General features: G+C 41.8%; 1 long non-coding RNA gene across 1 annotated transcript in view; it reads left to right on the top strand.

The window, feature by feature from the left end:
• Positions 1 to 18,673, top strand: part of LOC138444995 (uncharacterized) — a 58,357-nt gene that overhangs the window by 15,788 nt on the left and 23,896 nt on the right. The gene's annotated exons all lie outside the window — the stretch shown is intronic.

The raw sequence follows: 18,673 nt of genomic DNA, 5'->3' as shown, positions 1-18,673 counted from the left end.
TGGGGAGTTTGTAATATGTGTTCTATTTTAGGACAACATTCAGATAAAGCCATGCAAACCTGTCTATCACTGAAAGGTTCATTTCAAGTCGTGTTAATTGAAGGCAAGTTGATTCATTTATACACAACAATTCTCTCATTTCCCTTTGAGCAATTGTCAGGCGTGCTTGACGCAGAGCAAGTGACCTTCAAATGCTAGGCGGGGAGGTGGGGGTGTTGGTCTGGACTGTCAGTGTAGATTTGGCAGCATGAGTTGCTCCAAAGAATCCTGATTTCTTATGCATGAACTACTGACCCTGGCGCTGGGGCTGAGAGAGCAGGATGGGAAGGAAGGTGAACTCCCGCTGATTCAGGGGCCCTCCCAGGCGGCCTTTTCCACGCTGTCAGCATTATTCACCTCACTTTCCTCTCCTCCCTCTTCCGCCCCACCATAAGTCCTGTCCCTGGAAGCACTTTTCAGTTGCCAGGAATCAGGACCATTGGGAAACCATCCAAAAAAGCTGGGTGGCTACTTTGTTTTCCATGGCCCGCACGGTAACACATGGCCCCTAGTTTAGCACCGGGTCATAGGTGCGGACACAGCACGGCTTAAAGGAAGGAACATAGCATCAGAAAGAGGCGTCTTCCAAGGCTTGGGTACCAAACAAGCATGTGACCTGCAGACCAGCCTTCCTTATGGGCCTGTCTAGGTGAAGATGCAGAAACGTTCCATAGGGGTTTCAGGATTTTCTCCTCCGGCTCCTTTACTTGGAGCAATGCTTCTCATTTGAAGCTGCTGGTCTGAGGACCACTTTTTCAGCAGGAAGACAGCAGGCCACCATAGCCATCTGATTTTCAGGAGGTGGAACTACCACGCATGGAAAAGAGAGCTAGTGGGAACCACAGGGAACTCAGCTCAGTGCTCTGTGGTGACCTAGAGGAGTGGGATGGGGGGGTGGAAGGGAGCTCAACAGGGAAGGGATATATGTATACATAAACCTGATTCACTTCGTTGTACAACAGAAACTAACGCAACATTGTAAAGCAACTATGTGTGTGTGTGTGTTCTAAGTCACTTTAGTTGTGTCTGACTCTTTGTGACCCTATGGACTATACCCCACCAGGATCCTCTGTCCATGGGATTCTCCAGGCAAGAATACTTGAGTGGGTTGCCATGTCCTCCTCCAGGGGATCTCCCCAACCCAGGGATTGAGCATGTGTCTTCTGCACTGGCAGGCAGATTCTTTACCAGTGAGACACCTGGGAAGCCCCTTAAAGCAACTAAACCCCCATTCTGCACCCCCCAAAAAGAAAACAAGGAGGAAATTCCCAGAAGTCGATGTGCCTGCCCTCTGAGGATCATAGGAAATGCCCTTGAAACCAATATCAGGTCCTGAGCTGAAGAAATGTCTCCTGTCTTGGCTTTCAAAACATTCCAAATGTTCCACTGTGTAAGAAACAGATCAAACACCTCCACTGGAAAAACAGGCTTCAGAGGCAAAACAGTGCCCGTTGCCCTTGATTCGTTCAAGCTGCTGCCTGGGGACCAGTTGTTCCATTTCATTAGCTCTCTGATGACAGGTGTAGCTCAATTTTATGTCAAGCAGCAAGAAACTCAGTTCTGTGAGCAAACATCCCTTGTTCACATCTGACAAGTCTTTCTATTAAGTAGTGAGGTGATGAAACCTTCCTAGCTCCTCTCTCACTGAATACCTCATCCCCTCACCTGCCTCTGACTGTCTTATCCTCTAACCTGGTTGCATGGATGCAGAAGCTGCAGATTCCTTCTGCCAGTGCCTTGATCATTCAAAGATGCCCCTATAGGTTGCCCATGAACAGTCCTGTGTGTGAGCACATGGCTGTCACTGATAGAGCCCATGGGTGGTAAGCAGTTCTTTTCACACTTCAAATCCTTGAGCTTATCCTGTGAGGTGCGTGGGTAGCACCTGTTGGCCTGTCCCCCCACCCCCGCCATCTGAGATTCTGCCTCTTAGACCCCTGGGCAGGGTGAAGCCCTTTTTCTCTCCTCAAAGTGCCAGCTCATTCCTGAGTTCTGTGTGTCAAGGTGGTATGTCTGCTCTGCTTGTTAAGATAGTCATTAGATTGCTGTATAGCAGAAACTAACACAACATTGTAAAACAACTGTACTCCAATAAAAATTAATTTAAAAATAATGAAAAAAAATACTCTTAAAAAGAAAATGCTCATGGGAAGTAGCCAACATGATCATCCACTTAAGGGAATTCTCTGATGGTCCAGTAGTTAGTAGTCCATGCTTTCACTGTCTAGGGTCTGGGTTCAATCCCTGGTCAGGGAACAAAGAGCCCATAAGCTATTCAGTGCAGCAAAAAAAAAAAAAAAAAAAAGATCAGCCATGTAAGTATTTTCTGCACTCTACCTTAAGGGTAAAAGAGACAGGCAATCCAAGGAAACAAACATCTCATGACTTTTGAAGAAATAAACAAACAACAAAACATCTTCCAGAATGAGTTGATTTCAACACAGGTTTAACCTGGTTTCTTATACTTGCTTTATTAACTCAATAACCCTACCTGATGTTTAGAAAAAGCAGTTATTCTAGGACCCCTCATCAAACATCAGAAAGCACTAATAAATTCAAACTTTTACCTGAAAGCAGGAAATCAACCTAAGTTTTTAGAAATAAATATCAGCTAACAGAGTGACTAGAAAAGAAAGAGAAGGACTGACGCATCCTTAGAGTATAAGGATCCTGATGAGTATAACAGCGTGCTCAGTTGCTCAGCTGTGTCTGACTCTGTGCGACCCTACGGACTGTAGCCCACCAGGCTCCTCTGTCCATGGGATTCTCTAGGCAAGAATACTGGAGCGGGTTGTCATGCCCTCCTTTAGGAGATCCCCCCAACCTGGGGATCAAACCCGCATCTGTCTCCTGCATTGGCAGGCAGGTTCTTTAACACTAGCACCACCTAGGAAGCCACCTATCCTCATAATGGTCATAAACATAGCCCGCTTATCAATACACAAGATTTCTGACATCCATAACACCATTCTTCCCAGCAGCCCAGAGACATGTGTCTTCTTACTTTCCTTTATCCACGGTAAGACTGGAGATCACCTGTCAAACTGTCTGGTCTTTTGGTAAGAAAGCAGGACAGACATATTTTCAACTGAGGCATTCTTGATGCCAAACTCCATGTTGGTGCTTGTCAATCTAATTCAGCAGTTACGGAGCACCTACCAAGCCTTGGTTGTGATAAGGAGGACAGAAATTCATGTTACAGCCTTCAGTTGAGCAAAAAATGCCTTTAGGGAATCTTTCAGAATGAACACTTTCAGAAAATTTTCCTGATTGAGCTTGAGGTACTAAACTGACCCTTCACTCAATTTTTCTTAACCAACCAACTGAATTAGTAATAGTTTCAAAATGACAACTCCCATACAATTAAGCATTCTGTGTTTGGATGTTCATTTAATCCTCCAACTAATGAAAAACTTTAATATTATTTCTTCTAAAGAAGGAAATGGAAATGTGTTTTCTTGCCACACCTTAAAGACAAGTAAACATCTTTTAGTAATCATGTTTGTTTCAGATTACAACTAGAGACTGATATATATAAGATAATTGAAAAGAAGCAAAACTAAGCCTTACCCCCAGGTTTTCTATGTAACAGAGTTGCAGTATGGTTTCTAAAAACTTATAATTTCATGTGCATAGTGGCAATTGCCGAGCAGGAATTCTGGAACAAGAGTTAATTATGTGAGTGAAATTGCTTTGTATTTCAAGTCACACAGTAAGCAGCCTCCATGGCCCAGAAGAAGTTCCCCAGAAGAAAATGCTAAACGTGTCTGTTTATGAACATTTTTGGTGTTTTAAGTCTCCTGAAGCACCTGGGGCCTCTGTGGGAAAAAACACAGAGTATAAACAGATCATTGTTTGTAACTCCTCAAAGGATGTTTCTTGAATCTGCTTCTGTAGGTGAATAAAGCTGGTTATTGTGAAGCCTTTCTTCACCAAAAAATAACAACGCTGATTTAGTAGGCCATTTTGGAAAAGAGCCCAGTAAAATCTGTTGCAGAGTTAAGATATATTTTGAAAAAATTTTCTGTTTTTAGAAGTAGGCTGATGGAGTATTTTCTTTCCTTAAGTGATATTTGTCAATCTGCTTCAAATCTGTTCTGAAATAAAACTGGACATTAAAAACTTCATACAATCTTTAAGTTTAATAAAGTATAATTCAATAACATCCATGTTTTCTAATATCCAAAGTATTTGATCTATTAAAAGCTTACCAATAGTAACCATCTCTTAAGTCAATGTCTAATCTGTTATGACATCATCCAAAGAAAAAGTAATTTTAACAAGACTAGAATAAAGTTTTTTTTTTTCAATTGCTTTTATGAACCTGTATTTAACCAAAATGAAACTTTGGGTGTGACAGAAAATGTATAAACAGATGAAGAACCAGTTTAGTTGACTTGTTGTCAATGGAGTTGTCAACCAATGGAGTTGACTTGTTGCTTAGTTTCTAATTTGTGTCTGACCCTTTGTGACCCCATGGACTGTAGCCCAACAGGCACCACTATTCATGGGATTTCCCAAGCAAGAATACTGGAGTGGGTTGTCATTTCCTTGTCCAAGGGATCTTCCCAACCCAGGGATCAAACTCACATCTCATGCATTGCAGGCAGATTCTTTACCACTGATTCATAGAAATTAGCCATAGAAAACTTTGACTTTATTACAACCAACCTCAATCTGGGCCCAGATGAATGGCAGCATGAGGTTATGAAGTGTTTGAAAGTGTCTGAAAAATTGTGGGGCAGATGGAGAGGAGAATTTATTTATTTTCCAAAATCTTAATTTACTCTGTGTTAGTGCTTTTCAGAGTTCATTATAGTCATTGGTGCACCTAGTATTCATAGGACTCAATTAACTAATTTAGAGATAAGAAAACTGAGGCAGGGAGAGGCTGAATAAGTTGCCCAAAGTCACACAGAGCTAGTGCTGGAGCCAGGATTCAAACCCAGGTATCTTGGTTCCAGGGTTTTCACACTTCACCACTACGATAGGCAGCCTTCCAGATATGCCAGCTGTGTGTCTGTGTGTGTGTGTGTGTGTGTCTGTGTGTGTGAACACTTAGAAAATTGACTCAGTGTCTGCGCAGCTGACCTATACCTCCCCTGCCCACTTGACTGGAACTTTCAAAACATTCTATGGATGATGTATGATTTCTAGAAGGACACTACTGCAATGGCAATATATTAATTGGAAAGAAAATTCCAAGCCATACTCAGTGACATTCAAAGGAAACTGTTTTCTTCTAAGATATGAGTCATCAGAAAGAGGTCAAGGTTTTCAAAAATAAAGCACAAGATCACTTTGAAGGTAAAGAGAGAAGACGAATGAGCTCACATCAAGTCCTGCTAACAGGAGGAGGTCTGGATGCAGACTCCTGAGAAGCCTGAAAAGAACTTTGAGAAATTAGGCCCATATAAACTCATGGAAGCTTTATTTTTAATAGAAAAATAGAAACATGCAAGAATCCATCAACAGGGAATTGATTCATTTATATGCATGTGATGAGCTGATCCATAACCACTGAAAGATGAGATTCTATACATTAAATCAGATATGATCCTATTTGCTAAATATGTACATAAATTAGTGCTGTGAATGTATGAAAAATCTCGGGAGAATATACTTATGTCAGTGATTGAGGGATCAGATTTCTGCAAGTTATACATTTTGTGCTTTATATTTCAGAATTATTTGCACTTTTGTAAAGAATATGTGTTATTTATAAGAACAAAATGTCATAAAGAAATGGGTCTTTTTTCTAGAAATGGTAAGCACTGTGTGCTAAGGGGGAGAAAAGGGGAAGGGAGAGATTTGCAACATTAATACAGGGAAACTCAGAAATCACTCCGCTCTCTCTCCCACATCCACTCCTAACCCCACAAACAATGCTTTTATTCGACTGCACTTTGATGTTATCCCATGGGCCTCTCCCCCGTGGTTCAGCTGTAAAGAATCTGCCTGCAATGCAGGAAACCCAGGAGATGCAGGTTTGATCCCTGGGTCTGGAAGATCCCCTGGAGGAGGAAATGGCAGCCAACCCACTCTAGTATTCTTGCCTGGCCAATCCTATGGACAGAGGAGCCTGGCGGGCTACAGTCTATCGGGTTGCAAAGAGTTGGACACGACTGAAGTGAGTGAGCACACATGCACACGTGGGCCTCTGGAGGAACATAAGAAACAGGTGCACAAAATTTGTCATTATATCTATCGAAGAGAATGTCGTTGAGGATGGTGTCCATTACATCTTCGTTCTTCTCATGTGAGAATTTATAGGAGACATTTTTCTCGGGTCTCATTTTCATGAAAAGCTACTTTCCTCAACAGCTGGGCACCTTACCCTAAGGATGCTGTGACTCTGGTAAGGCATCTTGCATAGCTCTTTGCTTCAGCTACTGGGAAGCTTAGAGACAAAATTCTCACCTGTCCAGCAGCTGGCACAGATCTGAGTATGCTCATTTGCCAGCCAACTTGGCTCTGATTTTTTTCTTTCTTTGGTTCTTTTGTATTTTCTGTATGTTCACAGGTTACATCAAAGAACCTGTTTACAGAGTAAGTCACTGTTGAATACTCTGCTAGTAACAGGCATTACTTTTGCAAACACACACCTTTGTAAAGGACATCCATCTGGATGGAGAGGAACCTCGTGTTTCATGCAGGTGTCATAAGGACCACATCTGCTTTTATCTGTTCTACAGACTGGGATTATATTGGAACTTCAGTTAATAAAAGAATTCAGCTTCCTGAAAAATAGGTTTAAAAAACCCCCCTGAAATAGAAGCCAAGTTGTATGCATTTTAAGGCATGAACTTGAATTGTTTTATAAAACACATTTCAGGTATTGAGTTACACACAATATTCTTTCAATATCTTCACCTGTCATTTTATATATAAATACACACACACACACAATTTACTGGTTATTTTAACCTCGACTACATATATCCCTTCTGCCAAGTCCAACTTCTTTCTCTGGTTCAAAGCCAAATTTCTCAAGACCTGTCTTTACCCACAGTCTGCCTTTGCCCACCCCTTGCTCACCACCCAACTGTCTGGCTCTTTGTTTTCCTCATCATCCTATTAAAACCAGCCTCAAAAGCCTCAAGGTCATTAAGACCCATGAGCATTTTTCAGCTTTTTGACTTCTCGGCACCACTAATGCAGTGGACTGTGTACCGCCATCACACTTTTGACTATTTCTGGAGACTCTTGGCTGACTCCCTTCCTCTGTGAGCTTGCTGGTGTTGGTCGCTCAGTCGTGTCTGACTCTTTGCGACCCATGGATTGTAGCCCACCAGGCTCCTCTGTCCAGCAGGCAAGAATACTGGAGTGGGTTGCCATTCCCTTCTCCAGGGAATCTTCCCGACCCAGGGATCGAACCCCAGTCTTCGGCATTGCAGGCAGATTCTTTACCGACTGAGGCACCAGGGAAACCCCTCTGTGAGCTTATCAGCTCCTCAAAGCCATTAAGATCATGAATTCTGCAAGGCGCTGCCTCTGTCCACTCTTCTTACCTGGCTCAAGTCCTCTGATAACCCATGCCTGACTGTGTTCTCAATGATAATTCCCCAGGGTCTCCCAAACTTGTATCTCCATCCCCAATCCTTCTTCTTACTGCAGACCTACAGGTCTGATGGCTTATTCAAGATCTCCATGAGGTGACTTCACACCCAGTAGGACCAAGGCTACACTAAGAATGACCTCATGGTCTTCTGCATCAGTCTGTTCTCCGTGTAGGGTTTCTTACCTGACTGACACTCTTCCATCTGGTCCTACAAGCCGAAGCTGAGGACTTCCCTGTCCCTCCAGCTCCTAATTTTTTCCCATCTACATGGTTCTCACAAATCTCTCTGCACCCCTTTGCCTCCACAGCCACCACTTCAATAACTCCTCACTGGAGTTATTTTAATGGCATCTTAACTGGTCTTCCTTAATCTACGCTTACCCATCTTCAGTATCATTCTTCATGCTTCAGTCAAAGTAAAAAAATCTCATCATACCCATTCACTAACATTCTCTTCCTGGATTAACACATGGCTTCCCATTGCTCTAACAGCAAAATCTTTAAAGTGACCTTACAGGCCCTGCATTGTATCGCTTTACCTAAGTCTCTTCTACACTTTCTTTGCTCCAGATTCTTGAGCCTCCTTTGAACATGCCACAGAGCCTCTGCTTATGCTTTACTTCTGTCTGGAATGTTCACCTGTCTTATCTCACCTGCCTTACCCTTCTCTGTTAATCTTTACTCTTCCTCAGATCTCAACCCAACATTACTTTCTTAGAAAAACCTCGCCTACTCCCAGGATATCTCTCATGTCATGATTTAACTATCATTTACAGCGCATATCACATTTTGTAATTATACATTTACTGACAAGATTATTGCTTAATGCTTGTATTACACACTAGGCCACAAACTCAAGATTGCAGCAGAAATATCAGTTATAGTTCATTATTACACTTCTAGCATCTAGGGCAGAATTTGACCTCTGTAGGTGCTTGGGAATATTTCTGAAATGATTAATGAATGAAATAAATCCTGCTTTTTATATACTGATTATGTACTAATCTGTGTTTCACTGGGCTCTAAATCAGATGGAACTTTTTATTAGATTATAGATCTAGTGTTATTTTGGCATGTATTGGGTTATTAGTATATATGAAAAGGAGATAAAAGATATTCTCAAACTAAAAAAATTTAACCAAAATACTGGGATGACCCTTTAAGAGGATAACAAAAATTATACTTTATACAATCAAGACCATATTTAATGATCACAGCTAACTATAAAACAAAATAATAAAGAGCGCTATATAAATTATGAGTTTTTATTATTTAAAATGATGTTAAAATTTAATAGAATGATATACTCTTAGGTGATAATGTTGAACAATCTTTGTTGACTAAGCTGTCAACATAATGGTTGAACTTAAAAAGCAGAAGACCAACAAAATGAGCAGATATTCAGATGAACAGTTCACTAATTGCTTTCCTCTGCATCAGTTTTCATGTCTTTAAAAATCCATGCCCTTCTCGGTACATGGAGAGATTGAGATGCTAAAGCAAATTTTCAAAGATTGGTATCACAGACTGATTTTTTTCTTTGTGAATGACAAAGCACTTCTGGTCTTAACTCTCCTTATTTTAGATTACAGTTCATTTTTGTCCCCTAAATTGTGCATGCTAACTCATTTTTATTACCAACATTAGAATGAGTGAAGTAGTAGAAAAAGAAGATTTATTCTTTACAGAGGGTCTACTGTGGCTTTGCTGCTTCTTGCTCCACCCTTGCCAAGTCTTTGTCAAGACTCTGACAGATGAAGCTGCTACACACGCAGTGGGTTCCGAGTTACTCAGTGTGATTTATCAGATGATCTACTTTTCATGTATTTGAGTAAGTGCTGTAAGTGGGAAGAGAAGTCTGAAACCACATGAAAGCCTGAGAGCTGCCAGCCACGGAAACACAAAACCAGTTCAGAGCAGACTCGATCTAAGACAAGATGCATGTCTCATAAACTGATAAACTGACCTTCATCAAAATTAAAATGTCCTGATCTTTAAGAAGACACTGTTTTAAAAAGATGAAAAAAAAAAAAAACCAAGCCAAAGATGAGGGAAAATATCTGGAAAATCACAGATCTGCTAAAGAATTGTATCCAGAATAGATAAAGAATCTTAAGGCTCAATACTAAGCAAAAAACCCAATTTAAAACCAATTTAAAAGTTAGCAAAAGCTTTGAGTAGACACTTCATCCAAGAAGATATACCAATGACAAGTATATGAAAAGATGCTCAAGATCTTCAGTCATTGGGGAAATGCAAATTCAAACCCCAATTAGATATCACCGTATTAGAATGGCAAAAAACCAAATCAAAACAGAACTGACATCAAGTGAGTATGCGGAGCAACTGGAATTCTCATACTGCTGGTGCAAAATGGCACAACTCTTAACAGTTTCTTGTAAAATTAAACATACACTTCCCATACAACTCAGGAATTGCACTCCTACATCTACACCCAAGAGAAATGAAAACTTACATCCACACAAAAATCTCTACATGATGGTCTATGGTGGCCTGATTTTTAATTGCCAAAAAAGTGGAAACAACTCAAATGTTCACGAACTGGTGAGTATGTAGTCAATCTGTTTTACATCCATACGTTGGAATACTATTCAGCAATAAAAAGGAATGAAGGGTTGAAACAGGGGCAATGTGGATTAATCTTTTCTATCCTCTATGCCCCCAAAGGATGTCAAGTCAGAAGTTCAAGTTCACCTAGGTGGGCAAATGCTATCAGAGCAAAAGGAACTTTGGTGCTTCTCCTTGACCTTTCTAAGTTTCAGCTTTCGATAATGTTCTGACCTGATCGTGCCTTACTATCTTATTGATGCTTTAATAGTTTTAAGAAGATAGTTTAAAATCTTTTCATCCAGAATTGTTAGCTGTCTGAAGAAAGACTGATCCAAATAACAGAGTCCACCATGCTACCAGAAGCAGATGTTGAGTACCTGTATGGAGTAACAGCCAAAGAAAGGATTTGGGATGGGTGGATTTCAGGAACGTGGAAGGAGGTTCAGGAAACATCTTTAGGAATAAGAAAAGCTTACTCATGTCTCCTCAGAGGATGGTGGTATCTCCCCATTGTGCTGGATGGTGGCAAGAGAAATACCAGGCCAAAGCAGTATCTTTCAGGGAACAGCATCTGAATAAGCTGCCAGGTGATGAGTCAGTTCTTCACTTTCCTTTAACTCGCCACCACTTTCCCCAGTCTGTGTAGTCAGAACCATAGGAAAACGGGACCAAGATGCTCTCTCCATCGCCTCCAGCACCGCCACTCACACTGTTCTCATCTCGCCTCTCCAGACTCATTCCCCCCTTCTTCCCCAGCTTCTTTAAATGTGGCCCTCTTGGCATTTGGCGCTCTTCTCCGCATTGTTTTGACCCTCTCCCGGGTCTATGCCCCTCATGCTTCCTAGCCCCACTTGCCCCTGGGCTGCCCACCTGGGTGAGCCCTCAGAGGATGGCCTGCTGCTGACATTATCAGAGCTTTGAGCAGCAGCTCGATGGTCCATGAAGGCTTCATAGTCCTCTGCACTAGAATCTTCTACTCAAATTCAAAATGTGAAAGTTAATTCAGTCTCCACAACCTTTCTTCACTGTCAAGTGATCCGTTTCTAGGGTCAATGGCATTTTAAATGCTACTGGAAAGTGCAAGTTTCAATTTCTTACATTTACCATCTTGTGTGACTCATTTAAGGGTTTCCCTGATAGCTCAGCTGGTAAAGAATCTGCCTGCAATGCAGGAGGCCCCAGTTTGATTCCTGGGTCTGGAAGATCCACTGGAGAAGGAATAGGCTACCCACTCCAGTATTCTTGGGCTTCCCTGGTAGCTCAGCTGGTAAGAATTTGCCTGCAATGTGGGAGACCTGGGTTTGGTCCCTGGGTTGGAAAGATCCCTTGGAGAAGGGGACGGCTACCCACTCCAGTATTCTGGACTGGAGAATTCCATGGACTGTATAGTTCATGGGGTCGCAAAGACTCGGACATGATTGAGGGATGATTAGCTAGCTATGACTCATTTAAAAATTCAATGGAAATGAAATATATGCCACTCTGACTTTAATATCTTTTGTGTGTAGCCTTTACATCACACCAAAAAAAAAAAAAATCTCCATTTACAGGAAACATACAATTAAAGCCAATAACTTCTTTTTTCCTTTTAGTCATATAACTTACTAAGATACAAAGATCAGCTTTAGGGGCATCCAGGGATAAACAATTAGAATCATATTGTGTTGGCAATTAAATGACTATTTCTCAATATCTAAGATGGGCTCATGCAATAAAGATGTGTAATTATATCATAAAGCCCAAGTCGCAAGTCGATGACTCGGGTTAGCTTGGTGTCCTACAAACCCCATGCTCTTTTGCTCTACTCTGACACCCTCATGAGACGCCTTTGTCCAGGACGTGTCTCGCACATCACAGGATGGCTCCAGAGCTCCAGCTCCCAAGGTTTCACACACCAAGTGCAAGGCAGCAAGAAGGGAAGGCCACCTCACAGCCCTCTCTTTTCATTATTAGGGGGACAATGTCCTCACTGAGCACATGGACCAGAACACACTACATTCAGGTCCCAGGGCTGCCATGACGAAGGACCACAGACTGAGTGGCTTAAGCAACAGCACTAGCTCCTCTCACAGTTCTGGAGGCTGGCTGGCTGAAATGTAGGTGTCAACAGGTTGGTTCCTTCTAAGGGCTGAGAGGGAGCCTCCATTCCAGGCCTCTCTTCTTGGATTGTCCACAGCCATCCTCTGCCTCCATCTCTTCTCACTGTCTTTCTCCTGTAGCATGTCTGTCTGTGTGTCCAAATGAAACAGACACAGGACCAAGGACATAAAGAACAGACTGGTGAGCGCCAAAGGGGAGGGGGTTTGAGGGAGGGATGGGGTGGGAGGTTGGGGTTAGCAGACGTAAGCTTTTATATACAGAATGGTTAAACAATAAAGTCCTATTGTATAGCAAGGGAACTATATTCACTATCCTGTGATAAACCATAATGGAAAAGAATAGTAAAAAAGAATGTATATATACATACACACATATAGGTGTAACTGAATCACTCTGCTGTACAGTGAGATTAACATAACATTGTAAATCAACGATGCTTCAATAAAAAAAAATTAAAAAAAAAAAGAGAAATGACCATTGCCTTGATGTCTCATGATTAAAATGAGGTAATACAGAAGCGAGTAAGAGGAAAAAGTATTGATCAGAATGCAGTCTCCTGTGGCCCAGACATCCTGTGGTGAGAAGTCTCTAAAATAGAATCTGTTCTCAAAAATGAAATCGTCAGAATTCAGCTGGACCTTGCAAGCAGCCCATGCCATACTTGCCAATGCACCCACTCATTTTCCTCCTTGACTGACCTTCTGTTTAATTCTTCTCTTTTCCTAAGTTCAGGAGGGCACATGCATGTACAGTTCCTCCAACTAATGTACATTCTCAAGAAAAACAAAACACAATAGGAGCAGAGGAACAAATGCAAATCAAATTCTCAGGAAAAACAAAACACAGTAACAGCAAAGGAATCAAATGCCAACCAAATGGAATCAAATGTGATTTCAATGTGACTCCAATCAAATGGGACTCAAATGTGACATTGGAATCAAATGCCAGTCAAATGGAATTAAGCGAAAATATCAAATAATGCAGATACTTAACCATATATTGAGTTGTCTCCTGTACGTGTGGCACTTCTTGGAAAAAATGATGATTTGCTCCTAAACAGTCCTCAGAAATCCTGCAATGTTTCTGAAATTTAAAACTATGGTGTGTGTATATCCATATATGTATGTATATGTGCATGTGTATATATCAGTTCAGTTCAGTTCAGTTCAGTCGCTCAGTCATGTCCGACTCTTTGCGACCCCGTGAATCACAGCATACCAAGCCTCCCTGTCCATCAGTCCAAGGGACTCTTGAGTCTTCTCCAACACCACAGTTCAAAAGCATCAATTCTTCGGCGCTCAGCTTTCTTCACAGTCCAACTCTCACATCCATACATGACCACTGGAAAAACCATAGCCTTGACAAGATGGACCTTTGTTGGCAAAGTGATGTCTCTGCTTTTGAATATACTATCTAGGTTGGTCACAACTTTTCCTCCAAGGAGTAAGCGTCTTTTAATTTCATGGCTACAGTTACCATCTGCAGTGATCTTGGAGCCCAAAAAAATAAAGTCTGACACTGTTTCCACTGGTTCCCCATCTATTTCCCATGAAGTCATGGGACCAGATGCCATAATCTTAGTTTTCTGAATGTTGAGCTTTAAGCCAACTTTTTCACTCTCCACTTTCACTTTCATTGAGAGGCTTTTTAGGTCCTCTTCACTTTCTGCCATAAGGGTGGTGTCATCTGCATATCTGAGGTTATTGAGATTTCTCCCAGAAATCTTGATTCCAGCTTGTGCTTCTTCCAGCCCAGCATTTCTCATGATGTACTCTGCATAGAAGTTAAATAAGCAGGGTGACAATATACAGCCTTGACGGACTCCTTTTCCTATTTGGAACCAGTCTGTTGTTCCATGTCCAGTTCTAACTGTTGCTTCCTGACCTGTATATAGGTTTCTCAAGAGGCAGGTCAGGTGGTCTGGTATTCCCATCTCTTTCAGAATTTTCCACAGTTTATTTGTTGTGTATATATCTACTAGGTATATAAATGTGAAAGTGTTTATACACTTGTACACACACTGTGCACATAGTATAAAAGTATACACATATACTGTGTATGTAAGTAGAGATTAGAGGTGCTGCCTGTGTGTGCCCTTGGCTTTTCTTCATCACTTCCTGTCATGTTCTGGCCTCTCACTGGTCCCAAGTGGGCCCAAGAGAGGAGAGCAATTGACTTCCTCCCTCATGGATCATCAACAGAGCCTGACTCATGGATCACCAGCCCTTTTTTATGTTTCAGAAAGGAACCTATAGCTCCCTAGTATACAATGAGAGTTTCATTTAAGGCAATGACTTCATGCTTTAATGACTTCACACTGCCCCTTTATTATTGGTTTCTCTGCCTCATTCCATGATCACCAATAGTTTTATCATTAAGATCTGTTTGGGGATTGTTCAGAAGGACTATGAAAGATTGCCCATGAACTTTGGCAAACTCTGGGAGATGGTGAGGGACAGGGAGGCCTGGCATGCTGCAGTCCATGGGGTCTCAAAGAGTCAGACATGGCTGGGTGACTGAACAACAACAACAAAAGGATTATGACTTGAAGGAAGATGACATCAAGGACGCAAGTAACTGAAACTTTAGAAGCAAAAAGAGAATATCTGTCTGACATTGATACTGTTCATGTTATTTCTTAAGCTTATTTGCTGCTGCTAAGTCACTTCAGTTGTGTCTAACTCCGTGCGACCCCACAGATGGCAGCCCACCAGGCTCCTCTGTCCCTGGGATTCTCCAGGCAAGAATACTGGAGTGGGTTGCCATTTCCTTCTCCAATGCATGAAAATGAAAAGTGAAAGTGAAATCGCTCAGTCTTATTTAGAGGCGACAAACTGATCTTTCCAGATATGGCCTTGCCTCTCTCATGCAGTTTTATGGGGAGGGGGAAACTGACAGCATGCAATCTCCACTCTTTCCCAAACATCCATCAGAGGTCACTTCTAAGCCATGTGAAAAGCAGCAGAACCAAGTGGTCAATTTTAAGGGTTGTGAATTGATACAGGGAAAACTGGTGTATGCTAGGCCTAAGGCAATCTACCTGTAATATTAAACTTAAGCTGCTATTCAATATCATACTTTAACAGACCAGTTATTGATGTGTGTGTTTAGGGAGAGGACTTTAGGCAGAGAAGTATCCAGAGCACCAGACCAGACAGAGAGGTTCTTAAATCTCTGAAAACTGACATTTTGGTAAATCTCCACTCAGATATACAAGGCTCTGAAGCCCCTCAGTGGCTATTTATGTTCCCTACTTCTCATTCATTCATTATATGCTAATCAGGCATCTATATTTCAGAGTTTCCTAAAATTAAGAATAACTCTTTTCTCTGAAATAGACTACCTTTTGACTCTTTTACTAGCAATGAAATGGAAATTTCAGGACATCTACACACAAAGCTCCATGAAGGGCTTCATATCCCTCTTAATCCCTTTTGAGAGTAATGTCTGTGCTGCAGGGGCATGGAGGAGGCTGGGGTAAGAATGGATATGAGGAAGGGAATCGAGAGTTCTGGTTCTGCCATGTTCAACTCAAGATGCTTGTTAGACATCCAAGAAGTGAAGTCAAGTTGGCAGTTACCTAAGGTCAAGGAAGAGGGCAGAATTACAGATACAAGCTTGAGAACCACTAGTACATATGTGACATGTAAACCCATGGCAATGGTTGAACAGCTTTGAGAAGGCTGAGGACTGAGTTTGAGAACAGTCCAACAAAGACTAGGAAGAAGAGACCATAGAGGTCAAAGGAAAATAAGGTAAGTGTGGTGGCCTGGAAGTCAACTGTTTAAGGAGAAGTACTTGCCTGGTTTGATGGTGCTAAGATAACTTCATGGGAAATAGATGGAGAAAGAGTGGAAACAGTGTCAGACTTTATTCTTCTGGGTTCCAAAATCACTGCAGATTGTGACTGCAGCCATGAAGTTAAAAGACTCTTACTCCTTGGAAGAAAAGTTATGACCAACCTAGATAGTATATTCAAAAGCAGAGACATTACTTTGCTGACTAAGGTCTGTCTAGTCAAGGCTATGGTTTTTCCGGTGGTCATGTATGGATGTGAGAGTTGGACTGTGAAGAAGGCTGAGCGCCGAAGAATTGATGCTTTTGAACTGTGGTGTTGGAGAAGACTCTTGAGAGTCCCTTGGACTGCAAGGAGATCCAACCAGTCCATTCTGAAGGAGATCAACCCTGGGATTTCTTTGGAAGGAATGATGCTAAAGCTGAAACTCCAGTACTTTGGCCACCTCATGCGAAGAGTTGACTCATTGGAAAAGACTCTGATGCTGGGAGAAATTGGGGGCAGGAGGAGAAGGGGATGACCGAGGATGAGATGGCTGGATGGCATCACAGACTTGATGGAGGTGAGTCTGAGTGAACTCCGGGAGATGGTGATGAACAGGGAGGGAGGCCTGGCATGCTGCGATTCATGGGGTCACAAAGAGTCGGACACAACTGAGCAACTGAACTGAACTGAACTGAAGAGATCAAGTGAATGTCAACTAAGAACAGACCACTGAACCTGGTCAGATAAAAATGGTACAGAAGACTGTCAAGGGTGATGTCCATGGAGAGCTGCAGGTGAAACCTGACAGGGTTGAGAAGAGAATGAGAAATGAAGAGCTGGAAATGTCAAGTATGGATGATTATTTTAAGAAGTTCTGCTGTAAAGCAAGCAGAAACTACCTCTAAGAGATGGTGTCTTTTACAAGGGGATGATCCTTCAACTGTCCCCTCTAACTTGAGCAGCTGCTTTTCTGTTTTTTTTTTTTTTGTTTTTTTTGTTTGTTTTTTACTTTTTATTTTGTATTGGGGTAATGCTGATTAACAATGTGGTGATAGCTTCAGGTGAACAGAGAAGGGATTCAGCCATACATATACATGTATCCATTCTCCCCCAAACTCTCCTCCCATCCAGGCTGCCACATAACATTAAGCAGGGTTCCCTGTGCTATCCAGTAAGTCCTTGCTGGCCATCCATTCTAAATACAGCAGTATGTACATGTCCATCCCAACCTCCCCAACTATCCCTTCCTCCCATCCTTCACCCCAGCAACCATAAGTTCATTCTCTAAGTCTGAGTCTCTTTCCATTTTGTAAGTTCATCTGTATAATTTCTTTTCAGATTCCACATATAAGGGATGCCATATATTTATCCTTCTCTGTTTGACTTACTTCATTCAGTATGACAATCTCTAGGTCCATCCATATTGAGCAGCTGCTTTCTTGAACCAGCTTCCTCTTGTTCTGTTTGTACCACAGTCCAGGGCAAGGCACTCTTAAGCACCTCTCCTGTTGCTGGGTATCTTCCAGGTTGGGTACCTACTAAACAATGAATCCCACTGGAGACAGAAATCTGAACACTGTGGTTTCCCTGAATAAAGCTATTTGTTCATCATCCTTCCTGGCTGCAGGTTTTGATTTTGAACCACTTCATGTTTCTTGTGACAGGGCCTCAGGTGAAACAGAGTTGAGTTCATTTCAACATTGTTGTTGTCAACAAAATAGATTTTATGTGATTTGAAGATTTTCTTTTCTAAATTCAGTTTAAGGTAGAAATCTGAGTTAAATACAGTGCCAAAACATAAAGTTAGGCTACAGACTTTATCTTCTTCTTAAAGGGAAAATTCTAGCTGTGCATTATACTTCTGGATAGGAAAGTAGAGCCCTAAAGACCCCACAATTGCATCGCAGGTGAGTTATGACTTTAGGAAGTGCTGTCCTCCTGTGGATAAGGAAGCAAGCCCTAGTGACACAAGCAGGTTTGGAGGGACAAGGCTCTTGGACACATGATAGTAACCTCCACCAAAGGGCCACCATGGGGTGTGCATGCCCCCCAAACCCACCAGCCCCACACACTTTATATGAACATGGTTGAATGAAAGATAAATAAGTGAAATGCCCTTCTCACTTTTGGTTCCATTAGAATGAACCTAAGTCTTATGGAAGAGAGCAAAGAAAAACTAAAGAGCTTCTTGATGACGTGAAAGAGGAGAGTGAAAACTCAACATTCAGAAAACTAAGATTATGGCATCTGGTCCCATCACTTCATGGGAAATAGATGGGGAAACAGTGGAAACAGTGACAGACTTTATTTTGGGGGGGCTCCAAAACCACTGCAGATGGTGACTGCAGCCATGAAATTAAAAGATGCTTGCTCCTTGGAAGAAAAGTTATGACCAACCTAGACACCATATTAAAAAGCAGAGACCTTACTTTGCCAACAAAGGTCTGTCTCGTCAGAGCTCTGGTTTTTCCAGTAGTCATGTATGGATGTGAGAGTTGGACTATAAAGAAAGCTGAGCGCCAAAGAATTGATGCTTTTGAACTTCGATGTTAGTGAAGACTCTTGAGAGTCCCTTGGACTACAAGGAGATCCAATCAGTCCATCCTAAAGGAAATCAGTTT

This window comes from Ovis canadensis, chromosome 8 (assembly GCF_042477335.2).
Source record: "Ovis canadensis isolate MfBH-ARS-UI-01 breed Bighorn chromosome 8, ARS-UI_OviCan_v2, whole genome shotgun sequence".
NCBI classification, from domain to species: domain Eukaryota; kingdom Metazoa; phylum Chordata; class Mammalia; order Artiodactyla; family Bovidae; genus Ovis; species Ovis canadensis.
Note: the sequence above shows the minus strand (reverse complement) of the source record. Positions and strands in the feature narration are given on the sequence as shown.